Source organism: Crotalus tigris, unplaced genomic scaffold (assembly GCF_016545835.1).
Source record: "Crotalus tigris isolate CLP2741 ecotype Arizona unplaced genomic scaffold, ASM1654583v1 scf7180000017595.138313, whole genome shotgun sequence".
NCBI lineage: Eukaryota > Metazoa > Chordata > Lepidosauria > Squamata > Viperidae > Crotalus > Crotalus tigris.
In genome coordinates this window covers 12,501-26,095 of record NW_024096500.1, presented here as the reverse complement: position 1 = coordinate 26,095, position 13,595 = coordinate 12,501, and the positions used below count along the sequence as shown (strand labels likewise).

At 37.8% G+C, this 13,595-nt stretch overlaps 1 pseudogene; it reads right to left on the bottom strand.

The window, feature by feature from the left end:
• Positions 1-3,892: 3,892 nt before the first annotated feature.
• On the bottom strand, positions 3,893-11,304 carry LOC120318191 (annotated as a pseudogene).
• Between the last annotated feature and the right edge of the window lie 2,291 nt (positions 11,305-13,595).

The following is a 13,595-nucleotide window of genomic DNA, read 5'->3' as shown; positions in this document are numbered from 1 at the left end:
TGCGTCCATGCCACTCTCCGGGGGGGCTACTGGTGAGGGGGCCATGGGAAGAGGCGGGCTGGGGAGATGGTACGTGTGCCCACAGAGAGGGCTCTGAGTGCCGCTTCTGGCACCCATGCCATAGGTTCACCACCACTGATATATATTGTCTGGGTTAATCAATAAATCAAACATATTTATAATACTCTTTTTTTCTTTTGGGTCTATTTTTAAATATAATATTATTAATAATATAATAATAATATCTGTAATAACATCAAACATCCACATCTGCCTATCCAGGTCCTTGGTAAGGACTTGATAGGTAGACAAAATGCCAAATCCAGTCTGAACATCTGGCTGACTCGGCAATGATCCATAGTATAATAATAATAATAATAAGTTGGAAGGGACCTTGGAAGTCATCTGGTCCAACCCCCTGTTCAGGCAGGAAATCCTATACCATTTCAGACAAATGGCGTCCAGTCTCTTCTTAAAAACTTCCAGTGTTGGAGCATTCACCACCTCTGGAGATAGGTTGTTCCACTGGTTAATTGTTCTAACTGTCAGGAAGTTTCTCCTTAGTTCTAGGTTGCTTCTCTCCTTGATTAGTTTCCATCCATTGCTTCTTGTTCTGCCTTCAGGACCTTGGAAAATAGCTTGATTCCCTCTTCTTTGTGGCAGCCCGAGATATTGGAACACTGCTATCATGTCCCCCCTCGTCCTTCTCTTCATTAAACTAGACATACCCAATTCCAGCAAACCGTTCCTTATATGTTTTAGCCTCCAGTCCCCTAATCATCTTTGTTGCTCTTCTCTGTACTCTTTCTAGAGTCTCACATCTTTTTTACATCGTGGGTGACCAAAACTGGATGCAGTATTCCAAGTGTGGCCTTACCAAAGGCATTGTAAAGTGGTATTAATACTTCATATATCTTGATTCTATTGCTCTGTTAATGAAGCCTAGCATCTGTGTTGGCCTTTTTGGCAGCTGCAGCACACTGCTGGCTCATATTTAAGTGATTGTCCACTAGGACTCAAGGTCCCTCTCACAGTTACTACTATTGAGCAAGGTACCCCCTATACTATACCTGTACATTTGTTTTTCTTGCCTAAATGTAGACCTTGTTTTTTCACCATTGAATTTCATTTTTTAAACAGTGCCCAGTGTTCAGTCTGTCCAGATCCTTCTGTATCTTAGCTGTCTTCTGGAGTGTTGGCTATTCCTGCCAGCTTGGTGTCATCTGCAAACAATAGAATCCATATTTTCAACTAGTTTCCAAATATTTTAATTTAATGACTAAATTCCCCTTATCTCAACTTCTCCCTTTAACCCTCTAATTAGTAATATGAAATCCCCTCTAATAAATCAAAACCCTAATTTTCTTCAGCCTTATTCGGGCTTTCATTTGCCAACTAGCCTTCCATGTCAGTGCTTTTAGATCATCAAATGATCTCCCTCTATTATTATATATATTATTTGAAATAAGAGAGACCATTTAGTTGCCATTTTTTTGTGAAGGGCTAGCTAGCCCATTTGTATTCATTAAATCGCCTCCCCATTGTTCCAGTTCACCATGATTGTCCTGATGTTTATCTTCCATTCAATCTGTTCTTCTTTCTCAATTTCTTCTGATTTATATAGAAAGTCTTTTCCATTTTCAGTATTGTCACTCCCTTTTCTGGATTTTCCATTAACTGTATTTGTTAGTCAGTTGAGTCCTCTGTCTTAGTATTTGATTATTCCATTTCTTCTGTTATCTTCTGCATTGGTAGTTCTTTGGTTGTAGTCAAAATTTGGGTTTGTGTCTAAGCTGGCATCTTGTTCTTTTATGTTGGGTCTTATTTTGTCACAAGCTGAAAGAATGGTTTAATGTATTGCTTTCACATGGAAAGGATCTTTTCCTGGTCTTCATCCATATTCTCCTAATAATGTGTTGACTTTAAATCAGATGTTAAAATAATTTATAACTAGGTATGGGACCTTTATTTCATGTGTTTATAGGTAGTCTTTATAGTAGAAGTCATTTGTCAAGTAAGATTTTATACCCAAGGTATTTCATCATCTCATATAATAACCAATGTTCCTCAAATGAGAGATAGGAAGGCAATTCCCCACATATAACTCTGAAAGTCAGTAATGGTTTACATCATAGTTCAAGCGGCCAATGATGCCCCCAGAAGTTCTCTTTACAGCAGTTTCTCACATGTGGTATTCAAGGTCGAAAGAGTTTTATCTGTAGTCTGGGCTTCAAGCCAAGTCTTTTAGGCAATAATAAGTTGTAATACCAACTTCGCCACAAGATGTCACCAATGCCGTTTAAAACCTTTTAAGTCCTCCGTTTTTTATAATAGTTTTTCAAAGTTTATTACTTTTCTTTTTAGATAAAAATCAGCGTATTCATAGAAATAATAATAAGAACATTTTAAGGAAAACTTTTTTAGTCCCTAAATTTCAGAATATATGCATCCAATTAGATTAAAGTTGTTTTTATAATTGCTTTGTCTCCCCTGGGTAGTCAATCAACCGCTGTTCTACAGGTGGGCAGGAATTCCCTTCCCTCTCTCCTCAGGGCAGCTTTTCAAGAAAGATATTAGAGTCTTAAGAGAAATCAGATCTCACCGTTTCATCCGCGTTGCTTTCAAGTGCCTGGTAGTAATTTTGACTTTGGGGCTGTCAGCAGCTTAATGACGAGCCATATTGCTGGCTGGTCTTTCCCCTGCTGGTTTGGAGAACCGCCCTCCCATGAGCAGTGGGGATCCCCTCCTCATTCATCACCCTACAGGCGACTTTCTCCCTTTCCAGGGTCCCCCAGTGGGATGAAATCGATGCTGAAGACGGCGTTCGCCTCCATGCTCCAAAGGCACCGATGGAAACCGGAAGCTCTCAGAAAAGATATTTCCCAAGAGGAACTGCCACCAGAGATGTGAACAAATCCTGAACAAATTCCTTCTGTCAATCATAACAAACACATGTTAATCAAAGGGTCTGGCTTCTTTGTTCCCCATTTTCTGTGCATCAATTGCAAAGGAAGGTGCTTTCTCCATTCCCAATGAAATGGTACCTAAGCAAAAGCACTGCTTCATATGTCTTATAAATCTCTCTTCCTTTTAGCTATGGCAGAAAACTTTAAAACTGTGGTATGTTATAGCAAGAGTTTTCTACATTTCTCTTTATGCCTCTTCCTATTGGTTAAAATTGCCTTCATTTTGGAGGTTCTTCCTGAACTGTATACTTTTTATCATTCTTTGAATATAGTATGCTGCTGGGCTGGGCTCCAAGTCACACTTTTATTGACTTGAACGATGTATTATTTTTAATCTTTTTAACTGGTAGGTTTGTAAAATTATGCCATTTGTAATCATGCCAACCTAATTATAATTAAAGGTGAAAACACAGTGTGCAGAGAATTTCCAGAAGATATCATGTTAGTGACTATGTATGTGTAATTTAGGTTTAGGAATGTTAAATAATGGAGAAAATTATTGCGGATTACTCACATTCCATCTCCTTTAATATAGATCAACTTTAATATGGACAACACATAATTCAGGAATTATATGAAATAATAGCAGGAAAAGTACACTAGATTATTCATAATTAAGAGAATTAATCTTGGAATTTTAAATGTTGAAAATATTTTTTTTTATAATTCAACCATTAAATAAAGTAATTGACTGATATCTCTTTAACTCAGAACTATTTTGATTCTACTTAACAGAATAAAACGTTCAACTTATGTACATAAATTAAAAGTTCTCTTGTTTTATCTTTACAGACAAGACCCAGATATCATAATCTCCATTTCAGATTATCAAGCAGAGTTTTTAAAAATACAAAAGGGTCTTAGATTAAATCATCTTTCACTTTGAAATTTTAATATAATCTTGAAGGATGTAAAATAGTGGCATCTTAGCAATGGCTTGCCAATACATTGAAAAAATGAAAGACTTCATCCTTATCTAATGCAGCCACTTCTGTTGAACATTCGGTACATTTTACTGGGTGATATATCTCTCTTCCTGCTTTTGAGCCAGTAGCTGATTCGCTACTCTGCTTATTTTCTTGTGTCCTCTCTTTGTCTTCTTTTTCAGTGGGTGTTTATATTTCAAAATTTCGTCTTTGACAACTGTACAGTTCATCACAAACATTGCTCTGTACTGAGTTCTGTATAATTCATGCTAAAAAGACCAGGGAGAGAAGGAAAAACATAGTGACCTTGACTGATTAAATATTTCAAAATTGATAACCCTTTAAATATTAAATGGCATCTGAGGCACCCCAGGCTCTGCTTATTGACGCCACACATGGGCACCTCACTTAACAATCATCCATGACTTGCAACTGTAATCTGCGGCTCTATTACAGCTATAACTCAAGGTTTACCTGTATAGCTCATATTACCATTTTATTCTGACTTCAAAATATGAATCTCCCTTCTCTACACTGTATGTCTTATTGTTTTTTAATTTGTAACTTTAAGGCAGGGAGAGACTTCTAGGTTGATGTGATCCATCTTAGATAATAATTGCCTGCTGTTACTCAAACTATTGTACTGTTTATGGCCAAATTCATTGCATCAGTGAACTGACAGAAGTATATTCACTAGTGAAACTAATTCTTCCTCCCAGTCTGCTGGATAAGATGGAAGATCCATCGCAGCAGATTCGGGGCAGGCTGCATATGAAGAATGGAAACTTTCATCACATAACAGATATGAATAGGTTTCTGCATCTAAATGTACTGGTAAGAATTTATTCGGTTCATGTTTTCACTATTGACAAACTAATGATGAAAAATTATGTATGGGTATCTTGACTTACAACCATTGATTTAGTAACTGTTCAAAGTTAATGATTGGATTTCACACTTATGACCCTTGCAGCATCCCCATGCTCAGGTGATAAAAATTTGGGTGCTTAGTAACTGGCACGTATTTATGACATTTGCTACTGTCCAAAGAGCATGTGATCATCATTTGTAACCTTCCCAGTTGACTTTCAACAAGCCAGTCAATAGGAGAAGCTTAACAATTGCAGTGATTCGCTTAACTGTAGCAAAAAAAGGTTGTAAAATGGACACAACTCACTTAACCGTCTTGCTTAGCATTGGAAATTTGGAGTTCAGTTGTGGTTGTAAATCGAAAACTATTTATACGAAGTCCTTTTTTTTTTTTTAGGACATGCAAGGTACATATCTCCAGAAACTGATTGAAAATTAAACTATTAAACTAACACATAAATTTAGCTTATATTCTACAAAATTCAAATCATTACCTTTGACAATCAAGGCATAATGTTGTCATACAAGCAGGACAGTTCAAAATAGCATCACTGTTGGGAATGGCAGGAGGCTTTTCTTGTTGTTGTGACTGAACTTTCTTATATTATGATAACTTCAGTGAGAAAGCACAAAGTAAAGAAGCATTACTATTAGTATAGCAATTTTTATTGATATGATGCATACCAAAAACCAAGAAATGATGGATGATGTTCAATGTCCTAACTACATAAATATACACCAAAATGAAATGGCTTCACACTCTACCCACCCTTTTGATACAGGTTTTACACAAATTCTTATTTCCCTCTTGATTACCATATTATTCATATTTAATGCAAGCAGGACAAACTGACATGAGAAACCCACAAGACATCCCACATCACTCCAGGAACACAAACAGATGACACCCTGAAGAAGGTGCTAATGTCATCAGCCAATGCTGCAGAACTAGAGATCTCTTATATAATTATTGATGGGCAATTGGAAAGTTGATGTTTATATAACACCCCCCCCCCAAAAAACCCAATTATTATTTACTGCAGGAATGGAAGTCAGATCTAAGTTCTGATTCTTTACAATCTCTCTAGTGCATGTATCTCAATGCAATTTTATCATATGTCATTTTGTAAATTACTAGAAAATCCAGCAATGCAAATGAAATATCTTCCTGCCTTAAACTAGCTTAAAATGTTATTCCAACTGGCATAGCTTTCCCTAACTGAATGTACAGGAAGGGAGTTACCAGACACCAAGACGCATCTGATGTACCAATAATTAAATAAAAATTACAACATGGCAGAAATCAGAATATGTAAATACATTTTCTGGTATAAGGTTCAGGATCCAGTCTGGGTCGGCCACTGGGACCAGAGTCTTGTCTTCCAAGCTTACAGACTTGTCCTGTCAACAGGAGTGCTGATTTTCACATTAAAAGGTGAGGGCTGGGCAGCAAAGCAATGACGCTAATGACTTAAAAGCCATCCTCAACACACCCCAATCAACATTTAAAAAGCCACTTACAACAGGCACTATAAATACCACACACACAACAGCACACATCCCTGCTCGAGAGAAGATAAGATGGGCTCCAGCACAAATCCAAAAGCTCGGAAGACAAAAACCCTGGTCCCGGTGACTGACTCACATTGGATCCTGGAACTCTTATCATAATTTATTCCAAAATAAAAAAAATAATAAACTAAATCTGCCAGCAGCAGGTAGGTGGATTTGGTTACAATGGTGAGTGCACCATTGGGAGACTTGAAAGAATAGGTTAGAGATAGACTGTCATGAAGATTATCTATATTGGTCATTAGGAGTTTAAAATGACTTGATGGCACACAATCAATCTAATCACCCTAAAAGTAAATTAAAACTTCACACAAAAAAAAAGGTAGGTAATAAAATTTGCAGTGACATAAATACTGACAGAAATAAAAATTCTATGATATAATCCCAGAAGTCTCAATAATTAATTAACCTGATTACAGCAGACAACCATTGTCTGAAATGGTATAGGGCAGGGGTAGGCAACCTTGGCTCTTTTATGACTCGTGGACTTCAACTCCCAGATTCCTGAGCCAGCTGTGCTGGCTCAGGAATTCTGGGAGTTGAAGTCCACGAGTCATAAAAGAGCCAAGGTTGCCTACCCGATATAGGGTTTCCTGCCTGAGCAGAAGGTTGGACTAGAAGACCTCCAAAGTCCCTTCCAGCCATGTTATAATGTTATATTGTTGTTATATTGTTAATTTCCATCTTGGGGATTCCGAAAAAAAGATGATGTTAAGGCAATAAGATGATCTGTGGACCACATGAACTATGGGGAAAATGCAATTTATTTACTGTATCAATTTATATTCCACCATATTCTGGAAACTTTAGGCAGTATCTAAATTTAAATGCATAATCTAGTTGAGTTCAGACCTTTAAAGCTCTGAGTTCTTAATGTAAGCTAGTTTTAATCACAGAGTAAAGTTTCATTCAAAATTATCATTTTTCTTACCTCCTTCTTATCGAATCTACCCATTCCTGATCTCTATTGTCTTCTTCTGGATCATAAAATAACTCATCATTAGTTGGAATTCGCCGTTCATGTTTCCTCTTTTTTCTGGCTTCTGTAGAACCTGTCATGTTTGAGACAGATTATATTTGTAGTCAGATTATAGACCCAAAATGTATAACTCAAAAACCAAAGCTCCTGTTGAATTAACAGCCCCTGGATGGGTATGTACGAAAAATATTCCAAACAGGTATCTCCTAAAAGTGATAGTTTAAATTTGGTCTTACCCAGTTTGATATCTCCATATATTATAGTCACATATATAGAGTTTCTCAGTTACTTATGCCTGGGCACCCCATGTATGGATTAGTACAATGCATTCTAGATAGGGCTGTCCTTGAAGACTACTTGGAAGCTACAATTACAAATGTAGCATCTCAAGTGGTTGTGAGTTTGGTACAGGTGTGCTTTGTTTTATATTGTTAGAGAAATGCTTACGAGTGACCTGAATTAGAATTTCAATATTCTTGTATCTGTTCATTGTGTTTTTATTTATTTATCACATTTATATGGCACCCATCTCACCATCCAAAGCAACTTTAGGTGGCTTACAGTATGTTCGTCTTCATCATCCAGAATATATTGGTTAAGATAGGAAGTCATTTGAATGTGTTTAATAAATAAAATAAATAATATATATTCACAGTATTAATTTACTGTTGTCAAAAATAGACAAAATTAGAATCAACTTTCACAGGCTAAAAATCAATGCCATCTTCCAATGGCTTGTAAGTGTGTATTGGAGGGGGAAGGGGGAAATACACATTCAACTTTTGTGCAGGTCAAATTTATAGACTAAAAAGAATACTGTAATCCTTAAGGAAAGATAAACACAAAAAACTCACCTGTCTTCATTGTTTCATTTTGGATAGTGAGATGGACAATGTATACATTTAATTAATAAATAAGTGGCATCCATGATGGCATCCACAGAATTGTATACTAAATTTGCATGGAGATGTATATGTGTTCATTTCATTTGCATTTTTTAAATTAACAAACAAAATAAAACTAGCACTTCAGATTTTTAGAACTTATTTTGTATTTGGAAGACAAAGGAATTTTACTGTTTATGTTTTTACACAGGCTATAAAATTATTGGTTATTTACCTACTACATCTTCATCATCTGAATCGGAATCAAAATAAATATCATCGTAATACTTAGAAGTGGAAACAGATTCAGACTGCCCAGCAAGAGAAGCATCACCTAATTCATAAGAAATATACAATTATGAGATCATTATATAGAAGCAAATATGTACATATCCTTCTAGTTATACATTGAAATTTCATGTAACTGTTAATTGCTTTGGTGTTTATATTCTTTACATGTAAGATCAACTGTACTCAGATACTGCTTTCACAGTAATCAACCAAAAACCTACAGGAACCTATAAGCAAAAAATTGGGTCCAAATATTCTGTCTGTCTCAGCAACTGGTACCAAGATCTAATCCAGGAGGTAATGTATAACCAGTATAGCCCTATAAATATAGATGGTCTTCTTCATAAATTGTTCTAATTCTCCTTTAAACCCATGCAGTCAGTTAGCTATGCCCAGATGTTAATAATAGTTCCTTTTTAAGCAATAGCTTAGCAAATGATGTATTAATCTTTATTCCAACATCTCTCAAAAAACACCAGAGATGATCACCCTGCCAACAATACTGTGAGTGATTCTGTTGGAAGAATATGCTTATTCAAAATACCTAGAGTGCAATCCTATACAAAATGCACTCATAAGCAAATCCCAGCATAGGATTGCATTGTCAGTTAATTGCATAAAAAAGCAACTATTTGATTCAGTGTCAATATCCTGGCCTCTCATTACAATGATCCTACAATTGCACAAATTAAATTGATTCCTCAGTGAATATGAGAAACCCTGTATCTTCTAGACTTAAAATCTTAAGTAGGCACAAATCTGTTTCAAATGCTTTGAGTGCCTTGACACAGAAACACCACACTCCTTCACAGCAAATTACCTTTCAATCTTCAAAGTACAGCTGCCTGAATGAGATTTCTGTTGTTTAAATATTTAAATGTAACAATATTATTAAAAAATATTAGTAAAATAGAAATGTATATTAGCAATTTTATTAACAAGCATTCTCTACATTTATTGATGGAAAATGTGAAGAGACCAGATATTGGAAATATAGTCTTGAGTCCTGTTGCCCTGTTTAAATTTTGTAATTGCTTGGAATTAAAAAAATGAGCACTTTGATTTATTTTGATTGCTATTTTTGCAGCACAACAGGTCTCAGAACTACAGTTCCATTATCCAGTCTCTTCATATTGCTCAATACTTAGAGTTGAATATCCCCTCATGGTTGCAGCAAATTGGCGAAATTAGTTGGAATGAGCTGATCTTCCCCAAACTAATCAGCGTTAAAAAGACCTGGAAAGCCAATTCATATTTTTAAATTCTGGAAAAATGTTTACCTGAAAGTTGTGACTTCCACTGGCCTTCCATATTTTTCATGGTGCAGCTAAGTTCAGCTTCCATTTCCTTTTCGAATTCATCATCACTAGAAGATTCACTTTCTCCTGTGAGACATTCCCGTATCAGTTTACGCTTCTGCTCTGGGGTACCATATAAGAGCACATCCACTTCATCTTCAGAACTACATGGTGTAGATGATGAGATATTAGAGATCATTATTTCAGCATGAATATCACACAGGTAGTCCTTGTTTAACATTACTTAAAGAAGATATTTCTAAGTAGTTTGTAATTAGCAGCTGGCTAGAAGCACCAGCTAGCCGGAGAAAATGTGAGTTTAACAGTTCACCTCACCTCAGAGAGATAATTATTTGAAGGACATTTATAAAAAGCAACTTTCTAAGTTAGGGGTGTCAAACTGGCAGCCCATGGGCTGAATGCGTCACATGCAGGCCATGCCCACCCTGGCTCCACAAAGGCAAAAAATACGATACGTAATACCACATGACATGATCGAGTTTGACACCCGTGCTCTAAGTGAATTTATGTCTGCCCTTTCACAACAGCATTCTATTTTGATCTATATATCACTAAAATTCTCATTGTCATGACCTTTAACTGTACTGTACATAATATAGCAACAATTTTTAAACCAAGGTACCTCAAATGGGCTAATTTTCAGAATATGTCCAAAATCCAGGATTGATTATTATAGAATTTGTGAACGATATCCCTGCTTCAGTGCTACAGGATGCTATTGCAGTCACATGATCTTCATTTTTAATGTTCCGTGACAGTTTCCCAGACAGTCTCCCATCCCTCCCTCACCCAGCAGCAGCCATTCATTCACCTGCCTGCTGGGAAGGGATAAACAGAAAGGGAGGGAGGAAGCCCAAAGTTGCTCTTGCTCCCACTGCTTTACTGCCCACTCTGGTCATTCTGTTTCTCTGTTCAGGTAAGGAAATATTTCTGAAGCAATGACCCAACTGAGCACAGGTTGCCTACTATGGGATAATACTCAAATACATTACTAAGTAACATATTACTGTGCAAAACAGAACAGAGGCAGCTTGGTGATTCCTTAGTTAAAAATAAGCAAGAGCGATTCTCAAAATCAAAATTTACGAAGCCCTTTAAGATATAACATCGAAAAGAAAAACGTAAAGATCTCAAAGGGATTTTTTGCAAAATGTAGAAAGCGGCAGATTGCAACACACAGCTGTTTCACATGATCTCAGAAAAGTAACTAAAGATCTCTCGACAGTAACTAATTAAGAGAGATCTCCTCGTTTTGCCTTCGGCTGACGATCGCGAAACATCCCAACCCCACACAGATTTAAGAAAACGCAAAGATATCGTCGGCTGCCTTCCCAAACCCAAAAGACCTGCTCTGCGCTGGATCTTCGTCGCTGGGCTCTTCAATCACATAAGGATCATCTTCTTCCCGCAGAGAACTCATACCGGCCACTTCGTTGTAAACAATCCTTGTCAATTTGTTCCTCCAACTAGCACAAAACGCCTTTTCCGTCACTTCCTCTTCCGCTAAGCCTGGCGTTGGTCCCATCAGTTTCTGAGTCCGCAGAGAAATCCGGAAAGCGTTTAGTTCCGGTTTCAAGCTTCATGCGCTGGTATGTGCTTCTCTGCGCCTACATCTAGTACTCACTCGGATTTGCAGTCCAAAATCCCTGATCTTGGAAAAACACCGGGGAAAGGATAAAGCAGCCAATTAAAGCGACGCGAATCTTCCAAAACGCCCAATCTGCCTTCGCTCGCAAGACAAAAACTCCTCAGGCTTGCAGAGGGGAAAGGCTGAAAAACGCCTGGGGACAGGAAGAGACTCTGTCCACTATTAAAATCTGGAATGGGATCAGACTGTGTCTGAACAGGGGAAGCTTCCCATTTATAAAAAGAAAAAAAGTTTTGGATTCACAATAGGAACCCAGGGAGTTTTTTCTACGTCGCCTGATATGAGTTTGCCTATTAAGACTTACAATTCAGGATATCGATGCTGGTAGGATTTCTTTAACTCTTTCGCTACGGAGTAATCAGTCATATTTTAATTTTAAATTGTATGCATTTTTCCTTAATAAATATCACTAATGTTTCAGAATATTCTAGCCTCTTTATTCTTCTATCTACTAGTTAAGATGCTATAACACAGTGGTTCTCAACGTGTGGGTCAGGACCCCATTTGGGGTCGAACGACTATTTCACGGGGGTCGCCAAACAACGCAGTCCGCCATTTTCCCCCCCTTTTCCTTAGCTGTGCTACTCCCTTTTATTGTACTGGCTTTTGAAAGCCAATAGAATAGACTCTCTTGAATAGAGTCTAATTCTATTGGCTTTCAAAAGCCAATAGGAATTGTCCAGGCTGTCTCTGCCCTGCTGAGCCTGTCAAAAGTCCCATTCTGCAAACGGTGCTGCACCAGTTGATTAGTCCTCGACTTACGACCGGTTGGGGGTCGCAGCATTAAAAAGGTTGAGAACCACAGCTATAACACAACAGCACATAAGATGTGGTTCACATATCACACTATACCAGTGTTTCCCAAGCTCAGCATTTTAAAGATTTATGCAACTCCCGGATTTTCCACCTTTTTCTAATTATTTAATTGGATATAGCAGGGTGCTGGTTAGTCACAGTGTTCTACATAGGGCTTTTCAACCGCTGGTACTTTAGCATCTGGCAGGTGGTAGGCAACCCCTAACCAAGTGTAGCGGGGGAGGCAACCAGCTAAAACCGCATAGGCCTGGAGATCAGCTGGAGCTGCAGGGCTCGGCAGAAGCCCCAGGATCTGCATGCGTGGCTGTAGGCTGATTGGAGCTTCCGGCACACCCAGAAGAGAAGAGGGCAAAGAGAGGAGAAGCTATAAAAGAGCAGGTTTTGAATGGAGAGGGAGAGGGGAAAAAAAACACATGGAGAAAGAATAGAAAAGGTTTTTGTTAGCAAAGCAGTGAGGAGAGAGCAAGCGAGAGGGGTCTTTCCAGGCCACGGAGGAGTGAGTGAGCAAGCGACCTTTGAAAGCGACAGCAGTGAGAGAGAGCAAGTGGTGTTTGGAAGCGACGGAGCAGTGAGTGAGTGAGCAAGCCAGAGGCCTTAGAAAGAGACGGAGCGGAGGCGGAAATAATGATTTAAAGTGGTTCACAGAGTAGCAATGAACTACTCTACATAGTGATCAGCCTTTACCTCAAATAGTATACAGTTCTGGACACCACACTTACAAAAGTCAGAAAAATTGGAACAGGCTCAGAATACAAGATGTTCAATGGACCAGAAATTATGCCATATGAAGAAAGTGAAGTAACTAGGAAATGTTTAACCTTAAGAAACAATTGAGAGAGGAGATGACAGACGTCAAGATCTGTATTCCAAGGTATAAAATACAGAATAAGCAATTTAAATGGTAGAAAGGCACATTCTAATTGAATGTTAGAAAAAATTCTAACAAAACAGATTGACAGAGAAATTAATTACCCAGTAATTAGAGCCCAGTTGGTGGGCTCTATTTCATTGAATATATTCAAGTGGCAACTAAGAGATCAAAGGCCTGGAGACTAAAACATATGAAGAATGGTTGCAGGATTTGGGTTTGGCTAGTCTAAAGAAAAGAAGAAATGGGGGTGACAAGATAGCAGTATTCCAGTATTTGAGGGGCTGCCACAAAGATGAGGGCATCAAACTATTCTCCAGAGGGCAGGACAAGAAACAATGGTTGGAAACTGATCAAAGAGAGAAGCAACCTGGAATTAAGGATAAACTTCCTAACAATTAACCAGTGGAAGTTTACTTTCAGAAATCGTGGATGTTCCATCACTGGAGGTTTTTT